Genomic DNA, 12,813 nt, shown 5'->3' on the forward strand with positions numbered 1-12,813 from the left:
CTTGAGCTGGGAAATTTCTTGTTAGTCATGGGCTTTAATACAGTTCTTATTGTGTTTAACTAATCTGCTAATTACTGTGTAGTGTATATTTTCTTTTTACCCTGCATATTATGTGATCAGCATACATCTGCAAAACTCGCTCAAATGTATAATTTGATATTTCTGTTAAGAGGGTCTTATTATTTTTAACTCATTATGCTGACATACTTTTAAAAACATCCTTACTTGATTTCTATGTCTTTTATTATCTTATATTAATTATTGCCAAGTATTTGAGAAATAGCAGTATCTATTACTAATTTAGTTGCTTACTGGTAGGAATTCCAATTAGTTAATCTCTGTGCCTCAAATGCACTCTAAGGCAAGTAAAATTCATTTGTACAGGTGGTGTGCTCATCTTTGTGAGGTACAGGTGTTTTCCTATCAGAATTTTGCTGCCCTACCTTTTCCCCCCATATCCTCCTGAAAATCTCTAATGTTAACTTCAATATGTATACAATTCTCTTTCTAGCATCTTTTTTATACTGCTAAGATGCCCAGCCCTTTAATCTCCACATCCAGAAGCTTCAACAGCTAAGTAACTCCTTTATGTTTGATTTTCATTAGCAAGAACTCCAGTTAGTAGATCAAAAGCCCTCTGAATTACTACCCAAACTTAATTGTTTTGATGAAGGAATTTAATAGGCAAGCATAAAAAAGTAGATTTTCTTAACTTTTATTTTTTTTTAGCAATTTTGTTTCAGTAGTAGAATAATAATGAGACTTTTTGTTCAATTATGATTAGATTTTTTATCATTTTTGTTGAGTATGATTTTGAGGAACAGAAGCTGCAAGACAAATATTTTGGCTCAAGAAGCTCGTATGAGTTCAAGATCTTCTTTACTACTAAAAATTTACAAAACCGGTAGTTATTGAAGCCATAAAAACGAATAAAAATCATGCTGGGCTTACAAACAACTACAATAATACACATATTTAAAATAAATAGGCTCTTTTTTATTTCCATCTGAATTACGTAATATTCTCAGCAAGGCAGATGTTTTTTAAATGCAAAGAGTGCTGGGGAAGGGGAAGGGAGAGAATATTCCCCCATCCTCAGCATTTTTAAGGTACAATTCTCATTGTTATGACTACCCTTGATGGCTGGACTAAGATCAAATAAATTTAACGTAGTCTATTATTCCTTACTAAACTTCAGCTCTTCAGTCCTACAATAATAGATTTTACTAACAATTGTGAGAGGAAAAAAACGAGGTTTAGAATGTTTAAAATCTAGAAGATAAAAGAAAAATAATAAAAGTGTGCTACTTTTCCATACACGCAGTCATGGGTTGAATTATGGTGCTTTTTCCTCTTAGGTTTGCTTTTCATCTCTATTAATATTACATTTGGGAAATCATTTGGTAGCTATTTTTTGTGTCAAATGCCCAGGTCATATAAATTAGCTACGCTGACTTCACTGATGTCATATGGATTTATATCCCCATGGAATGGAAAGCATATACATGTAACACAGCACAGCATAAAAGCTTTCTCAGCAGAGATGATCTATCTGCAGGGGAATTTCAAAGTACTTATTATCTTGGACCAAGGCCTCAAAAGTCGGTAGAAGCTTTACCATCATCTTCTCTGGAGCTCATGGGAATATTCACACTACCCAATTTTAGGCTACTGGCTAGCTCAGATCAGATGATTAAAAGACATTTAGAAAAGGTAAAGTTGATTTCTTTATGGTCCAGATCTTATTTAACAGAAAAGAAGGGACTATGTTCTGTTAAGCTCTTTTTTGAAATTCAAATTATGTTTATACCTTAGGGAAAAGACTAACTAGAGGCTAATATGGCTTGCAAGAGCTTCTGATGATTAACCTACTTTGTATTGCTCTCACCACACCGCATTGGCTAATCATCATCTTTTAGCAATGTCTTCAACAATTAGATAAAACAGCATTTCACTCTTTTCTATATTTAGAAGATGTTATGCAAACTAATATTATTTTTCCTTCACTTTCCATTATACTTGCCATATGCACCGTGTATAGTAGAATTAATGTAAGGAAAAAATTCATTTTCTATCCTTGACTAGATACAGACAAGTTAATTCTTTTTTATCTTTACTTTCCCTCTAGGCCCACTGCCCATTATTGTTGAATGAGATTCTATGGGTTTCTCACTGGCAATGAACAGAATTTAAAATTCAGTCAGGAATTTTCCCACTTAGAATCTGTTTTATCACTGATGTTTTCCTGACGCATTAGACACTGACTGGGAAGTCTGGTAAAGAGAAGGCATTCTTGACAGTCTTGAATATACTGGCCAGAATGAAAGTGTCAGTTACTATGGCAGTTTTGTGAGGCAGTCTTGAGTATGCGTGATGTTTACATGGTGTGTGTATTTCAGCTCATGAATCAATTATACTAAAGATGGGAGAACTATTTGATCATTAGTTATTATATATTGGGTTTCCAATGGTGGATATTTGGGGGGGGGAATAGTTTTCCAGGTTCATTTCTAGGCCTTCCAGCTACAACCCTGCAGCCACAGCACAATTAGAGATACCTAATCTGTCTGTTCTTCCTTCCATATATTTCAGGGACTTGAACTTTGGTCTTCAGCTTTTCAAGACAGTATTTCAGAGATGTTTTTAATAACTGGTGTTAGAATGGTTTTTCAGGTGACATGTGAATTCACAATGGCCAGTTCTACTATATGTGCAGTGTATTTGCAATTCACAGAAGAATGTGACAAAGGGGCTTTTATTGTTTAAAGTTTTCCTGTGTCCTGAGATTCTCTTGCAAAACTTCCAGTATTTTTGTAAGAAAAAAAACACTAGCTGATTCTTACAAAACTGTGCATACTTGAACTGTAATGTCGTAAGTGCTATTTTTCTGAGTATCCAAATGTGTATTCTTTAACACTTACGTAAAAAGGCTGTATGTAAGGGAGGAACAGACAGCTGTGCTTACTAGCATGTCACTGTACCAGGTTTTTCTGGTAGGAAAATAAGCCAGCTTATTATTAGGTAGAAATATTATTAAGTGGAAATAGATTTGGACATCCCTGAGAAAGCATTTTGCAGCAAAATAAAGACAAGAAATTTATAAAATTGTTTATATATAACTAGAAAATGACAAAGGTGTTTTTTTTGCAAAGAAATGCCATCGCAATACCAGTGTCATTTCCTTTGAGAGAAGGTACTTATCTATGCACAATACCAGGCCAGGGACAGCCTTTAGTACCTCAACAAAGGAACCAATGACAATGGAGTACAGAAAATGAATAGTTTAGAAAAATGTTAGGTTTAGGTACATGTACAATGCTAGTTTGAACAGCAGATACGTTTTCCATTCAACTACATGCTGAATTCTACAAGAATACCTAATTCTTGTTATTCATGGGACCATCAAGCTGAAGAAATAATCTTCCCTAGACTTCAGACAATTACCTAATTACATTGCCAAGAGCAGTTGCTCTTTTTCCCATCTTCCTATACATCATCAAACAAAAATACCTCTCTCTCCCTAGAGATACTTTGTTACTAAACAAACTTAAATACTTACTGAAAACACACAAATCCTCGAAAACTGTTATGTGGCACAGGAAGAGAGCAAAAGGTATTTTTTAACACCAACATGTCCTGTGTCTAGAGTAGAAGGGATGTTACTTGTTAAAAGTGCTCAAGTGACTGAGAGAGAGACCATGTCACATGTGATAAAAGGAGGCAAATGAAAATCAAGAGCGCCTGCCTGTCAGATTCTGTGGTAGCAACTTCTCCTAACTGTGATTATTGATTAACCTTGAGCATGTAACCACCATGCTCTAGTTGCAGACCATAAGGTACCTCTTAACCACTCAAAGTATTACTGCACTGCACCCAGCAGCAGTATGTGCATCTTAGCCAGGCACATAGGCCTCTCAGACCTACTGTGCTTAAATATCTGCTTTATTTACACTGCCTCTAGATGTCCAGTGCTAGGAGAAGTAGAAATGTCAACTGAATAAGTAAAACAAGGATATATTTGTGACCGCAAAGACTGGATAGTTTTGGACATCTCTTTGCTTATGAGAATGTCACCACATCTAAGAGAAGACGTGCATCTCAGGAGCATTTAGTGACAAAAAAAACCCCAAACAACAACAAAAAAAACCACATGCAGAATTCATGTGCAATATTCTTTTTTAATACTGCTTCTCCCAGTGTTCAATGCCACCTTTTTTAACGTTTCCTAAGTCCATACATTTCAGAAACTATGTATTTAAAGGTCTCTTTCCCAGAACTGTAATAATAGAGGATTTTGTTAGCCACATTTAGGGATTTTAAATTATTGCTGCAGAAACTCCTATATTATAGTGCACAAAAGAAAAGAGAAAACAGTTTTCCCCCACAGCAGATTCTCAGTGTATATTACATGATTCATAGGGAGAACAATCATGTAAATGAACTATATTTTTCTGTTTGAAAATATTTAAAACTAGATTTATTTCCAAATTAAGAAAGTGTTATTGAATTCGAAGAAAAAAACTCTCACCAGCAAAAACACTATGTGAAAACTAAGCACACAGTGTATATTATGAATGTGAGCAACTTGTATTTGAAAAGATAAAAATGTGGTGGGGTTTTCTTTTAAGAAAGAAACTATGACGAGTTGCTGTAAAAGAGACAAGAATGGTCTTCTAATGTGACATACTAAATACCTTATGACCTTACGATTTTTTAATTTCTACACAGACTATGTACTAAGAAAAACTATCAATTTTCTTTTTAATCCATCCATTCTACTTCAGTTTATTTGGATTTCATTTCTCATGCCTGCTAGGTCTCATTCATTTAGTACAAACCCACTTTTCCACCTTCTGCCCAGTTTCATGCTCCTTGGCCATGGTGGTAGCGTGGCATGTATTTTTCTAAGGAGCTCCTATCCTGATCCTGGACCACACATGCTGGAGGTAGCAGATCAGCAGATATGTCAACTAGCTTTGCCTGCAGTATATTGTCCTGGAACGGGACAGAGGCACCAGCATTGCATTTCCGTTGGAAAAATAATGCTACCAGTGGAGAGATTTGTTTGTGCCACCTCCTTTCCAGCCATGGATTCTTTCCATGCAGAAGGATGTTACTACCTTGCCGTCACTACTTCACTGGTCAGATTTGTGTAACAAAGGAGACTGGAGTGCTGGCTTTGAGTCTAGCCTTTTAAGCTGTGCCAATACTATTTTAAAATTACATGCTTACCAATGGAAATAATGTAAAGCAATCTATTCACTAGCCGCTCCATTTTTATCCTGCCCCTGACCTCTCATGTCCTCCTGTGTACTCTGACTGTAGCTGGAGTAACTTTGTACTTGACAGTTCAAACACTGACTGCACCTGCTGCAGAAAAGAACTTTAGGGGGGATGCACAATCTATATGGGAGTACATAATGCAAATGGCCAGGTCACGCTGAACTTTCTGTGCAATGCCTGCTGGAAGAAACTACATTTCAGGTCACCAGAATCCTGCATATTTGTTTTGTCTTTACTCACACAGTAAAGTAAGTAAATGTAATATAGTGCTCTCAGTACTTTTGATGGGTTTATCATATGTGATTAACGACTAGAAAAGTTTTCAGCTCAATTCTCAGGTGAAAGAGACAACGCAAACAAGCATACTTTAAAGCTGGAAGTGGCCACAGTGACGGCTTTTTAGCTAGCTAGTGTACCAAAGTTACAACTATGCTCGTTTTAGTCCTCCTTGTTGAGGAGCAAACTGTCAGAAATTCTCTCTTGTGTTGAGAAGCACTTAGTTTCTATGTCCCACTGTACACGCTGACTTTTTGATATTTCATTCCATTCTGTGAAACAAGGATTCCGTTTTACAAAGGTAAGACACAGACTTTAGCAGCAAATCCAGAGTATGATTTATGGGTTCTGTAGGCATTATGTGTAAAAAAACAAAGATTAGTAAATGCTAGGTCTAATTCACCAGTGCAGTCTGTGACCCAATAATCAAGTTGTGATCTGTTGAGCCTAAGTTGTCCTTGGCCATACCCTCATACCCTCTAACCATATAGCAGTTTTCCCACCATTTCAAGCTATAAAGACTAGTTCCCTAGGGTATTTTGAATCTCTTGATATTTTTATTTTGAATTTTATGATCATATAGTATCAATATGGTGAAACTGAGCTATGACATTTCCCAGGATGGCCTGACTCTGTCAAGCCTTGTCCTCCCTAACCATATGTCTCTACTGAGAATGAGACACAAGGCAGTTACTGCCTGAATCTGAGAACTACTTGTATGACATCTGCCTTCACCTGATATGATTTCAGCTCTTGCATGAGGGGTATCCTCATGCTACATTTACAGAATCTAAGCTTACATGGTCTGGGAGCTTCTATCTGCTCTTTTTCCCTTAACTTCCCTGGCGCGGATCACAGCTGGTGTGTACCCAAATACAGATTTATCACTGAACTTCAAAATTTCACGTCCTGTCCATAAAACTATTGCAGCAGCAAGGTAACAACAGCGTTATCAGCTCTTTGCTGCTACAAATGTTTAATTGGCTTGATATAAAAATATTTTTAAGACAAACAGAAAAAGCAAAACAAGAATTTGACTTAAAACATAAACAATTCAAAGTCATTATTGGACTGATTCTGACATAGTTTAGAATTAAGAAAAAATTAAGCAGACATGTTCACTATGTATTATGAAATACTGAAAAAGAGAACATGTAGCATCATTCTTAACGTACTCTATAATGAGTAAAAGGAGTAATTGGTACTGGCTGTGACTTCAGTTCATTGCCAGCCTCAGCCATTACTGTTTGAAGTTGTATTTTAGGCTGAATGCTGACTCTCATATCTGTGGAGAACCTTTCTGTTCACCCTAATTAAACTGGATAATGCAATTCATGAACTGTTTCTGGATCAGTGCTCTTCTTACTTTAATGGAAATCAGTGAAAAATAAATAGGCTTCCACAGAAGGAAATAAAAGTACAAACTCAATCTCAGAAAAACAGCCCATGAAGATCTGTCAAAAGTAGAACACATTGGTGACCTGCAGCCTTTCCTAGGCCTAGTGCACAATACTTGCCTTGGAAATGCTAATGGACAGATGGTACTATTTCAAGCTGCTTTGAAATGGGTTATCAAATCCTGCTGCTAGCACACAGCCATGTAAGCTAGAGTTTTAAAATAAGTTATCAAATCTTGGCACTGATGCATCACCAAATAACCAGAGGCTTTACGATAATGCTGTGGAATGACCAAACCAAATCTCAGTAGAAAGGGGAACCAGAACAGTTCTGTGACTGCAATTACAACAGAAATGGCTGCAGTTTGACCAGTGCAGCAAATCCCCTGTCTCTGACAACATCTTTTCCAACATATTTTGCTGTTCAGAGCTCCCTTGCAAACTGAAAGATATAGTAGTGCCTACTGAGGAACAGAAATGCAGCACTGACTTAAAATTCCCCTAGCCCTTCTCCAGTTTCTTTCCCTTTACCTGTGAAGAGGGAGTTTTCAGTGAACCAGTGCAGAGGGAGGTTTTAATAATGTGTTTCCCCTGTGGCCTAAAGCATTCCTCCTTTAACACTGTGAATAATCTGGAGAGGCATCACCTGGCTAGTAGCATGTGATGCATTGCTACTAAAGAAAACCAAGGGGGATTTTGGACAGTGAAGCAATTGAGTTGCTTTCCAGGTTTTAATGATCTTCTTTTCAGATGTAAGGCTGTTCTGTATTTTTGTGTCAGAGGGTCTGTAGGTCTTTTTAACTATTGTTACATGATGCAATAAAGGTGGTTTCTACATTCCATCATGTGATGTAATTTGGAGTAAAATACTAATTGGTTTTGTTGTGAACCAACATTTCCACTACCTCATAGTTGATGTGATAAGACCACTTTGTCACCTGGGCAGCTAGAAGATCCCAAACTTTGTGACTGTATTCCAGACCTGTACTGAAAAAAATCTGTTCAAATTCTCGCTTCAAAATTCTGCAAGAATCTTTCATAAACAGACTGAATATTTCTCTGTGAGTCATTTAATATGTGTACTTCATAACTGTCTAGGATGTTTAATGATAATGCTCAGGTTTACATGGAGACTTTAGCAAATTATATACTAGCAGCAAAATCCTTTCAGTCCTGCGGGTGCAGCAAGGTGGATGCTGACTACAATCATGTGTCAAGGGCACAAGAACTATACTCATCATTGTAAGCAGCTGGCAGCGAAGAGGGCCGGGCCCCTATATGTAGCTTCAAAGACTAACCAGAAGACATCTTTAAAAAAGCACTAATCATCAGGTCTCAGATTCGCAGTTCCAACTCTATCTCTTGCTGCCTTTGTCAGGCCCAACTGTTTTCCCCAAGCTGTTTTTCTTCTGTACTCTTTTTCCTGCCTTCTGAGCCTCAATGAAATTAAAATGTCTCAAGACATTAACTGCACAGGTATAATTGGTTTTCCATGATGTGAAATGAATTCACCTGCAACATGGACTGTTTAGAGGACAAAAAAAACCAAAACAACACCACAACAAACGGTCAAATTATCTGTTAAGACTTTAAAACCAGTAATTAGATCTCAGTATTTTATATGGCAACACGTTTCTTCAATAGTTGCAAAATTTTCATTCCTTATTAACTGAGATTACATCAGCTTGAGTTAGCTCGTATCTGTTCTCTGTGGCAGTATTATCTGTTGCCATCTAAGTACTTCTCCTGACAAAAGAGGAAGGACCTACTGTTAGGGTTGAAGAGTGGGGAATTAAGAAGTTCCCAGGAAAAACTTTTTTAGTTTTGATGATAACACGCAGGTATAACAATGATGAAGGGATTTCCTACATGAGGATAAGACTTCCCTTGCATGAAGAACTGCACCGGAGTATGCCTAAAATAGGTATCTACGATTCTGAATGTGTTTGACCTGAAATTAGAGGCTTCTTTTAGCATGAATCTAACAATTTAGTCAGAGTCTAATCTCAGGAGTCATTATGTACCTTAGTTATGTCACCTCAAAATGATCACTTAAATATTTACAACACATTTTAACATGGCAAATGCAAACAAAACCCTGTGAAATTAAAAAAAAAACCCTCACCAAACCAAACCCAAAACCAAAAAGCCATTAGAGCTAGATTACAGATTCCTTACCAGTGGGTAACTGATTTTCCCAGGACGAAGTGAGAGAGTACTTAGTATATATACCTAAATGTCAGACTCCAGGAAAAGTTCCCTGAAGTTATTCACCTTCGAGTGTAATAAAAAAGGCATTTGAATTCTGAAGTAGCTGCTGCTTAAAAATTTGGCTTTATTTCATTGCAATAAATTCCAGAAGCCATGCAGAATATAGGTCCCTAAACTCTTACTCATCTCTGCCCTTATATTTGTCATCCTTGTACCAGAAATATTAGAGCCACCTCAAATTCTGCATCTTAATCTGACTAAATAATTTTCATGTAGATTTTACCTCCCAGAAGTCTGTTTATGATCTTCAAAGCTATTTCAGCTTGTCCTGTATCTTTGATCATATCGTTTGAAGATATATCCTATCACACCAGTAAAAAGAAACCAACATTTAGAGAACACCTTCAGGTAATTCAGAATCCTAAACTGACATAAGCATAATTACTTGGAGAAATACAGATCAAACCAGGGAGCCAGTCATCTTGTTCCTCTGTCAAGGGAAGACTTTGCAAAGGAAAGAGCCCTTTGTGACATTTCACTAGTACCAATTAACCATGTGGTGTCATCTTTCCATGCTGGCACACAGAGGCTGCAGATTCTGGAGAATGAGAAAGAAGATCAAAGACATTCTTGCAGAGATCCTAAATTATATCCTATGTCCTGCATACTTGTACTTCTTTTTATTCTGCTGGTAAGTCTGAACAAGATTTCTGTGGCTCAGGAAAGACTCAGTGGAAAAGCTACACACCATTAGCTTGCAGTACTTATAACACAGTATTTATTTCAACGGGAACATACTGTATGTCATTCCTGTTGTACCCTCTGCCCTGTGCCTGCATCTTTGTTCCCTGAATCGACAGTGTGCTGTGGCCTACAAGGCTATTTCCATCTACAACAGTATGGGTTTTTTTGCCATGAAAGAGACAGAGAATGGCTGTGGTGGCAGTTTGCTTTACTCTAACAGCCAGGTACTCCCTCCTTTTACAAAACACAAATTTGTGTTTTGTAAATGGGAAGAGAGAATGAAATAGTAAGCTGTGGGCCTCACTGTGGCCACATCAGCACAGTCTCAGCAATAACATAACCAAAACATGAATACCTGAATTGCAACTAGTAAAACCAGAGTACCCCTCCAAAGCTGGCAAGAAAACAGTACTGGAGCATACTCGGAGTTGCTGCTTTGTCCCTATATTTTTATAGGAATTCTATTTTCCTGCCAACTGAAACTCACTGAGGCACAAATTATTCGCTAGTTGTGAAGGGGAGTCACGTTATTTAAGATCCATCCCTGACCATTTATGCTAGGTTGTTGGAAGTAGTTTTATTTATGATCTTTCACTATTTGTTCTATCTACCGTATATCACACAACGCATCATAAAGTTCTGATGTAGTCATGATTCAGTGCCATTAACAGCTGCACAAACAATACAAACTGTAGATCTTCAGTTTCTAAATTTCAGTTTTATGTTCAAGACCCAGAATATCTTGAGTTTGGTCTGTAAGTCATCCTGCCAAATGCCTTTTCTTCTTTGTGCAATATCTGCAGCTGATTCCTGTAGTAACTTCTAACATTAAAAATGAGACACTTCTGAAATATTTTCAAACTTGATGCCAAAGTGATTTATGCAATTAGTCTGACATAAGCCAGCAGTGAAAAACCTTTGCAGTGCTGATTCTTGAAGATGCTAGAAAGTTCCAGCTCTCTCTAAATTCAGTTAATCAAAATTATATTACCTATATACACATCTAGATAGGAATGGGAGGAATACCTAATATCTTCTTTACTGAGGGACAGTACTAAAAAATATTTTACATTGATGCTAGCAAAGGCAAAGAGACTTAAAATACTCTTGCAAATCAAATTTATTTCTCCTTACCTTAACATTTGAACCAGTATATTTTTATCTCAGCAATTCATTTTGTTTCTGTGATGCACTGAAAACAAAGACTCAATTGTAACCAGTAATGAAGTTTTTGTGTGAACTAAAGCCAAACACAACTATTTTTACAAAATCAAGTGACAGGAAAGGACATCAATATGTAGAGAGAAGGAGTGGAAAGTCCTTCAGATAAGATTCTAAATTGAAATGTCTCCTGATGGAATGACTATTCATAGATAAATAATGAGTATCCACATAGTGCTCTGTAGAATTTCAGAAATATTTCATGCCCTTTGGTGTGCAAACAGTAATTTAAAGAAAAAAGGTGATTGTATTATTTTTGTTCCAAACAGATAGCTTGGGTTTTATGCATGCTTTTTGAATAAGGAATTCTAAGGATTTGAAATATATGCACACGCAAAAGAATCCACCTGAAAGTACTGCTCCTTGGATTTTACATCTCCAGTCACACAGCCATTTAAACCCTCTTACTCTGTCAGATATTTCATCTATCTCACAGAGATTGCACAGTACTACCTTTCCTTTTAAGCCTGTTAGTACAAAGTATCCTTCAGCAGGTTGAGGATGGTATTTAGCACTTTCCCTCTTACCATGAATTAAACCCAAGGTGGCTTCTCTCATCACCAGCAAACCTCCACCACACCCTGAAAAGGAGATATCACAGATAAATCATAGTAGGTCCACATACCTTAATTCATAAATATGGTAACTTGCAGCACATCGTTATCAGTACCATCAAATATTTCCTGAAAGGATAACTATAATGTTTGAATTAAGACTGTGTATTTGCTAACTCAACAAACTTGTATTTAAAATTAAAGGCAGATTAATTAGAAGAAGATATCCTTTTATCATGTTCAATGACAGGCATAAGCAATTTCCTTTAATGCACAATAAGACATGAAAATCAAATGTAAAAGTACAACTCTGAAGTTTGCATACAAATGCTGCTCAAAAAGTATTTCTAGATATTTCCAGCAACTCACTTCATTTCCTTTCCAAAATTTGGCAATTAATTCCTTTTTCAGATTGTTCTTTTTTACTTTGTTCTTTGTCAAAAACTCCCCAAATCTACTCTGAGTTTTCTCTTAGAAGTAAAAAACACCTTTTTCCTGATAGAAGCAGCGCAAAAAGTTATACAGATATTGTAAGTTCTAGACTTGGAATTTGTTCATCTTTGTCACTTGACGGTGAATCCTACCCTCAGAAGCAGCTGCTGAGCAGAACATGGCTGCATGCTAAACGAGTATTTTGAAAAATGAAAGTGTCTCCCCGAAACAACTCAGTCCATCTCCGCACATTTACTAGTGTTGCACAGACACTCATTGAGTATTTGTTAACAGACAAAAGCTAATTTATTGGAATCTTTTGAAGAGGGTTCTAAGTGACCATCCCGGCCTATGCATGATTGTTTCTGTCAACCACCTTAAACTATGCACAAACCATCTCCTAATATCTTAATTACATACAAAACACTGTCTTGTGTTACCGTTCCTGCATCTCCAGGAAAATGCTGCAGAAATTGTTTGGGGGACACCTTCAGACTGACAGATTGTCTACCCAGGGCATTAATTAACAACCTTAAGTATTAATACAGCGTCTACCAAGTGCCTTATGCACAGCAGGGGCTGCTTTTGGGAGTCTCCAGAAGTGTCTGAAATCCCCACTTGTACACCTCCTGCAACGATTAGTCAAATGTTTTGCTGCGAAGACAGCTGGATGTTCGGTGAATTCCTTTGTCTTT

At 36.9% G+C, this 12,813-nt stretch overlaps 1 protein-coding gene across 12 annotated transcripts in view; it reads right to left on the reverse strand.

Moving 5' to 3' along the window:
• B3GALT1 (beta-1,3-galactosyltransferase 1) overlaps nt 1–12,813 on the reverse strand; it is a 204,657-nt gene that overhangs the window by 115,133 nt on the left and 76,711 nt on the right. The window contains exon 2 of one of the 12 annotated variants that reach the window (XM_062604692.1): nt 11,660–11,713. The exons of the other annotated variants lie outside the window; for them this stretch is intronic. The gene's annotated coding sequence lies outside the window, so the exon portion shown is untranslated. The remainder of the gene's footprint in view (nt 1–11,659; nt 11,714–12,813) is intronic. 12 annotated transcript variants of the gene reach the window in all.

Source organism: Pezoporus occidentalis, unplaced genomic scaffold (genome assembly GCF_034315485.1).
Source record: "Pezoporus occidentalis ecotype Australia unplaced genomic scaffold, CSIRO_AGI_Poc_V1 ctg88, whole genome shotgun sequence".
Taxonomy (NCBI): domain Eukaryota; kingdom Metazoa; phylum Chordata; class Aves; order Psittaciformes; family Psittacidae; genus Pezoporus; species Pezoporus occidentalis.